The sequence below is a fragment of the Otolemur garnettii genome, unplaced genomic scaffold, assembly GCF_000181295.1.
Source record: "Otolemur garnettii isolate 467f Iridium unplaced genomic scaffold, OtoGar3 scaffold00133, whole genome shotgun sequence".
Classification (NCBI taxonomy): domain Eukaryota; kingdom Metazoa; phylum Chordata; class Mammalia; order Primates; family Galagidae; genus Otolemur; species Otolemur garnettii.
In genome coordinates this window covers 838,292-844,090 of record NW_003852528.1, presented here as the reverse complement: position 1 = coordinate 844,090, position 5,799 = coordinate 838,292, and positions in this window count along the sequence as shown.

Genomic DNA, 5,799 nt, shown 5'->3' with positions numbered 1-5,799 from the left:
GGGCTACAGGTGCTTGCCACAATGCCCGACTATTTTTAGAGATGGGGGTCTTGCTCTTGTTCAGGCTGGTCTCGAACTCCTGAGTTCAAGCAGTCCTCCCAACTTGGCCTCTCGGAGTGCTATGATTACAGGCCTGAGCCAGCACCTGGCCCTGGAATTTATTTTTGCATATGTTGGGGTGAGTCTAATTGTCCCCAAATGGTTGGCCAATTGTCCCTTTAAATTGCTATTTTTTCCCCATTGATAGAAAGTGCTACTTTTATCATGTTCTATTAATAAATTCCCCTATATCTATGGTCCATTTTGTAGAACTTAGATGTAATTCTGGACCCTTCGTTACTGCTCCAACACTCAAAGCCTTTCAGTTCGGCAGCTGTGTTGGTGTCTGGTGTACTGACTTCCCCTCCTTATTCTATGTTTGCAATTTCTTTGTAGCTAAGTTTTCACACTTTTTCTTCCAGCTGAGTTCTAAACTACTTGAGTTATTTTGAAAAACCCTCTTGGACTTCTGACCACAATGCACAAGGGTCGTAGGCAATTTGGGGGGAGAAGTAACATCTAACATTGAGTCTGTGAGACACATCATGATAGGTCTCTCTGTAAAGAATTAGAATTTTCACAGACCTCAAATGCACCCTACACAACATTATTCCTAGGTACTTAAAAAATATCAGTTGCTTTTATAAATGGGAAGTTTTTCTTTTCTTTTTTTTTTTTCCCTGGGGAGTATCGGTCTGTCACCCTGGAGTGTGGTGGTGTCATCATAGCTCACTGTGACCTTGAACTCCTGGGCTCAAAAGATCCTCCTGTTTCAGTCTCCTAGAAAGTTTTTTTTCCACCTGAAAATTTCTAATTGTTTAGTGATGACATGATCAGAATGCAGCTGACTTTTCAGGTAGGTTCTGTATCCCCTTTTCCAATATCTGAATCCCTTTCTTCTTGTCTTTCTGTGCTGGCTAGACTGTTCAATATAGTGATGAGGGGCAGTGGTGACAACGTGCGTCTTTGATTTGTCCCTGATGTTAACAGGAATGCTCCACTTTACTTCTTAATTTTTCACTCCATCAAGTGAAATTTATCAAGTACACACACATATACCCCAAAACCAGAGCTTGGACGTCTCACTGGGGATGTGGCTTTAATGACATTTCAGGGGGTGCTGAGGCCGCAGTTCAAACCTCAGCTTGGCCATTTCACACAGTAGCTCCGGCCTTGGGCAAGTCCCTGACCTCTGGGGCCTCGTCCTGCTCCTCTGCAAGAGGAAGCTGGAGTGACCCCGCTCTCTAAGGGGACAATTCCACCTCTCTCAGACACATTTCTGAAGCTTCCAGCAAGGGGATGCTTAATTTCTTCACGGTTGCACTGTCCTGGGCCAAGCACTGTACTTAAGATCAGGGCCTTGGCAGGGACAGCAGGCACCAAGGGTCTACTTGGAAAGGGAACATTTATAAACAACAACAACAGCAATGATGATGATGTTTTCAGCGCTTTAGGACTGGGCAGATTTTTCAGGCTCTAAGCTGCAGCTCACTCTTCCTTGGCCCTTCACTCCTGCGCCTGGGACCGGGAAAAGTCCTGAGAAAACACACTGGCATCTCAATCCACCATAACAGTGTTCATGCTTGAAACGGGACTAAAGATCTCATTAAAGTTGATGACTCAAGGGGTGTGTTTTCCTTACCATGTCTTTGAGAACACCGGTGACAAAGGACGTGTCACGTGGGTGTCGCTAGTTAAATTAGACCTGGCTCAGCCTCTTCCGGGAGACTTCACTATGCCGATTAGAGTGTAGGTTCCACAGGGGCTGGGTGTCCGTAGTCACCATTTTCCTTACACAGGGAACACAGAGTCCTTTGGGGGTGAAAGTTCCATAGGGCTGAGGGGTTTCTTTTAGGTGTGCTGGTTAATGTTGAACATTCAGCTCTGGTGGAGCGGGAGGAGACCCTGAGTTACAGTGTTTGCCGACTGCCACAGTGTAAACACTCTCACCTGACCAATGTCAAGGTACCCAGTGACCAGTGACTTCCGTGAACTCAGATTTGGGAGGGATGCGTAAGATCGGGCCTCAGGAGCTGCCTCCAGCACATCATTGCTCAGGTGACTGACATTTCACAGAACCTGTGTTCTCTGAGGGGCGGACAACAGTGCGACTCACCGTGTCCCCGTGTTTCCTTCCCGGAGTCGTTTGTGTGTGCTCGTCAGGACACACGAGTGTGTACAGGGTATGTTTCCCTGTGCACTGTGTTTTATACCAACAGAGTTGTACTACTCTGCACCTTGACTTTTCCCCTTGTTTGTCATGGTCCCTTTCCATGACCAGCACACTCGGAGGGGCAGGGATGCTGTGCAGCTGCCTGGTGCGCTTCACTGGGGTGGGTCCGTGTGGCCCCCACTCTCTTTAATCAGTTCCTCACTGCCAGATGTTCCAGGGATTCCAGGACCTGTCCTGGAATAGTCAGGGCTGAAGGGAACAGGTTTGTCCTCCCCAAACACGTACTTCCCAGGCCTCCCTCCAAGGCCCCAGCCTGGGCAGCCCAGCCCAGACCTGCAGCGAGGCTGGGAACTTTCAGGCCTTAATGCCCAACAGTGACCTGTTGATACCTTTTCCTGAATTCCTGGTGCCTTCTCCTCACAGTCCCACAGACTCACAGATGCACTCAGCACCTAGGGCTCTGAATGTGCCCTGGGGGCAAGGAAGGTGGAGGTACTCAGGGTCCCAGAGCCATCAGGGACCTCAGAGGCTGCCAGCAGCTTTGTGGAAACTGTCCCCATCTCTGGAGTCCAGGCCTTTGTAGAGCAAGGCCTCACGAGCTGGCCTGTTCTGGTCTCCAGACCGGTGTGTGTCAGGAAACCAGGCTGACTCAGGGCCGGGGTCACCGGAGTCCCTTGTGCAGTGGCAGACAGTGCCCCTTGATGGGGCCCATTCTTTCATTTGGAATTGGCTAAAAGGATGGACAGGATACTGGGGAGAGGCCTAACCCCCTGCTGAGCCAGTGTGCCCCTGTCATAGGGGTCAGCCCTGCCCAGGCCTGACACTGGAGCTCCTGCATGTCTGTCCACTGACAGCTTGGGAGGCCCAGGGCAGACTTGCGGTCTATCCAGGCCAGATCCTCCGAGAGTGCCAGCCCAGTCCCAGGAGCCAGCTTCCAGGGGCACCCAGGGAATCCATCTCCACAAGCCAAAGATCCCCCCTCAGGATGCTGAGGGCCCTGCTGTGGAGCTGCTGGGCAGAGCGGGAGACCCAGGGCAGGGACGTGGTGGCCTCTGAAGCAGAGCTTGGAGCTTAGGTGTCCTGGACACGTGCCCATGTCAGATTGTATAGGTCTGTGTGATTCTTTTTAATGGCCACCTGGTTTTGTATGAATATTCCATACTTTATGTGTGATGCATAAAAAAAGAATTCTGTCCTGTTGTTTAGTTGTTACAATTAGCTAACCACTTGGAAAAAATAAATATTTCACAAATGGACAATGGATGAAAAATTTAAATAAAGAGGCAACAAATAATAGAAGTATACTAAAGGCTTTCTAAGCAGAGACCAAAGGCAAGAACCATAGAGGAAAGACCGACTGATCTGAGGACAGAGTGTTCACATTTTGTACATTAAAGATCATAAAATTGTGTTAAAGAGGGGATGATTAGTGATTAACCAGAAGGAATAACATGGACTGTTCAGTAGCACAGTAGGGCAACTGTAGTTAGCAACAATTTATTGTATGTTTCAAAATAACTAAAAGAGCAGATGTGGAGTGCCCCTAACATTCCCCAATTAACCTGCTATTTTTTTGAGACATAGTGTTACTATGTTGCCTTGGGTAGAGTGCTGTGGTGTCACAGCTCACAGCAACCTCAAACTCTTGGGCTTAAGTGATTCTCTTCTCTCAGCTTCCCAAGTAGCTGGGTCTACAGGTGCTCACCACAACGCCTGGCTGTTTTTTGGCCCAGGCTGGATTCGAACCTGCCAGATCCGGTGTATGTGGCTGGTGCTCTAGCCACTGAGCTGCAGGCGCTGAGTCACCCTGATTTGATTATTACACATTATATGTTTGTATCAAAATATCACATGTTCCCCATAAACATGCGTAACTATTAAGTATCCATGATAAGTAAAAATTAAAAATAAATAAACCATAAAATTAAAAAGAAAATGAAACAATAAGAAAAAATTTATAACACATTATGTTATATGAAGGGTTAATAGCCTCTATACACATCAGTAATAAAAAGATAAATACTTCAAAAGGAAAATGAGCAAAGAATATGAAGGGTGACGGCTGGGTGAGGTGGCTCAGGCCACCTATACCAAATGCTAAGAAGGCCTGTCTCTGGAGGGTTGGTAACTGTTAATTTAATTTTCTTTCCTTCTTTTAAAAATAGTTATAGAAATAAGAAATATTCAGATAAATCAGAAAATTCAATTGCATGAAAAGAACAAATTAAAATCAAGACCAATGTCAAAGAGCACTCGGACACCTGCACACGTCTTCTGTAGGGTTCTGACCCTTGCATACACCTGTCTATTTTTTTCCTGCCAGAATAAGACTCCCACTAGAACACAGTTTGGTAACTTTCCTTTTATAGGTCTGCTCTACAAACATCTTTCCATCTCATACAAAATAAGGTTCTGCGTTTGCACGTGGAGGTGGGTTGGGGAGTTTCAGTGTTATGCTTGGTGTCACTTATTCTGATGGCCCATATTTTGAGTGATGACAATGGTGGTGATTCCTGACCCTACAGCCAGCTCACACAGGACTGGCACTGGTCAAAGATCCCTCCAGGTGTTAACTGGTTTAACCTGCATGGCCCTTGGTCCTCGGCCTTTAGGGGTGCTGCTCCCTTCTCATAGGTGAGTGCCTGGGGACTGAGACAGCCCACGCTTTCTGAGTGCACAGACTGCGCCTTAAACTGCCCAATACATGGATTTGCCAATGAGCATGACATTTGTTGACAAAAGGTGACATAAAATTTTTCCATACTAAACAGTTCAGGTGCTGGCAGAGCGGTTGCCCTGGCTCTCTAGAGAACGCAGCACCAGGGGACAGTAGCTTATCTTTGAGAAAGGCATTTTCCTTCGTGTGGTTTGGGAAAGCCAGGGTGCCACGAATTTGGAAAGGGCACTCAACTGGGCGCAGTTCTGGGCTATACTTTGCCACATCCCCAGCCTGGGGGCAGGTAGGCCACCAGCTGCCCTGGGGCAAAGTCACCTGGATGGATGGCATCTGTTGAGTATTTTGCAAGATATGGAGAGGGCCCTACACTCAAACTAATCACTGAATTCCTCAGCCAGGAGTAACACAATGCCAAGTTCCCAATACCCATGCCAGTGTGTGTGGGGTGTGGTGTGTGTGGTGTGTGTGTGCATGGTGTGGTGTGTAGAGGGTGTGTGTGCATGTTGTTTGTGGTATGTGCATGGTGTGTAGAGTATGCAGGGTGTGTGTGCACGGTGTGTGTATGTGGGTGGTATGTGTGTGCATGGTGTGTAGGGTATGCAGGGTGTGTGTGCACGGGGTGTGTGTGTGTGGTGTGTGTGCATGGTGTGGTGTGTGTGGTGTGTGTGTGCATGGTGTGTAGGGTATGCAGGGTGTGTGTGCATGGTGTGTGTGGGTGGTGTGTGCGTGCATGGTGTGGTGTGTGTGTGTGCACAATGTGTGTGTGTGGGGGGGGGTGTGCATGGTGTGTAGGGTATGCAGGGTATGTGTGCATGGTGTGGTGTGTGATTGGTGTGTGTGTATGGTGTGGCGTGTGGGTGGTATGTGTGTGCATGGTGTGGTATGTAGGGGGTGTGTGTGCATGGTGTGG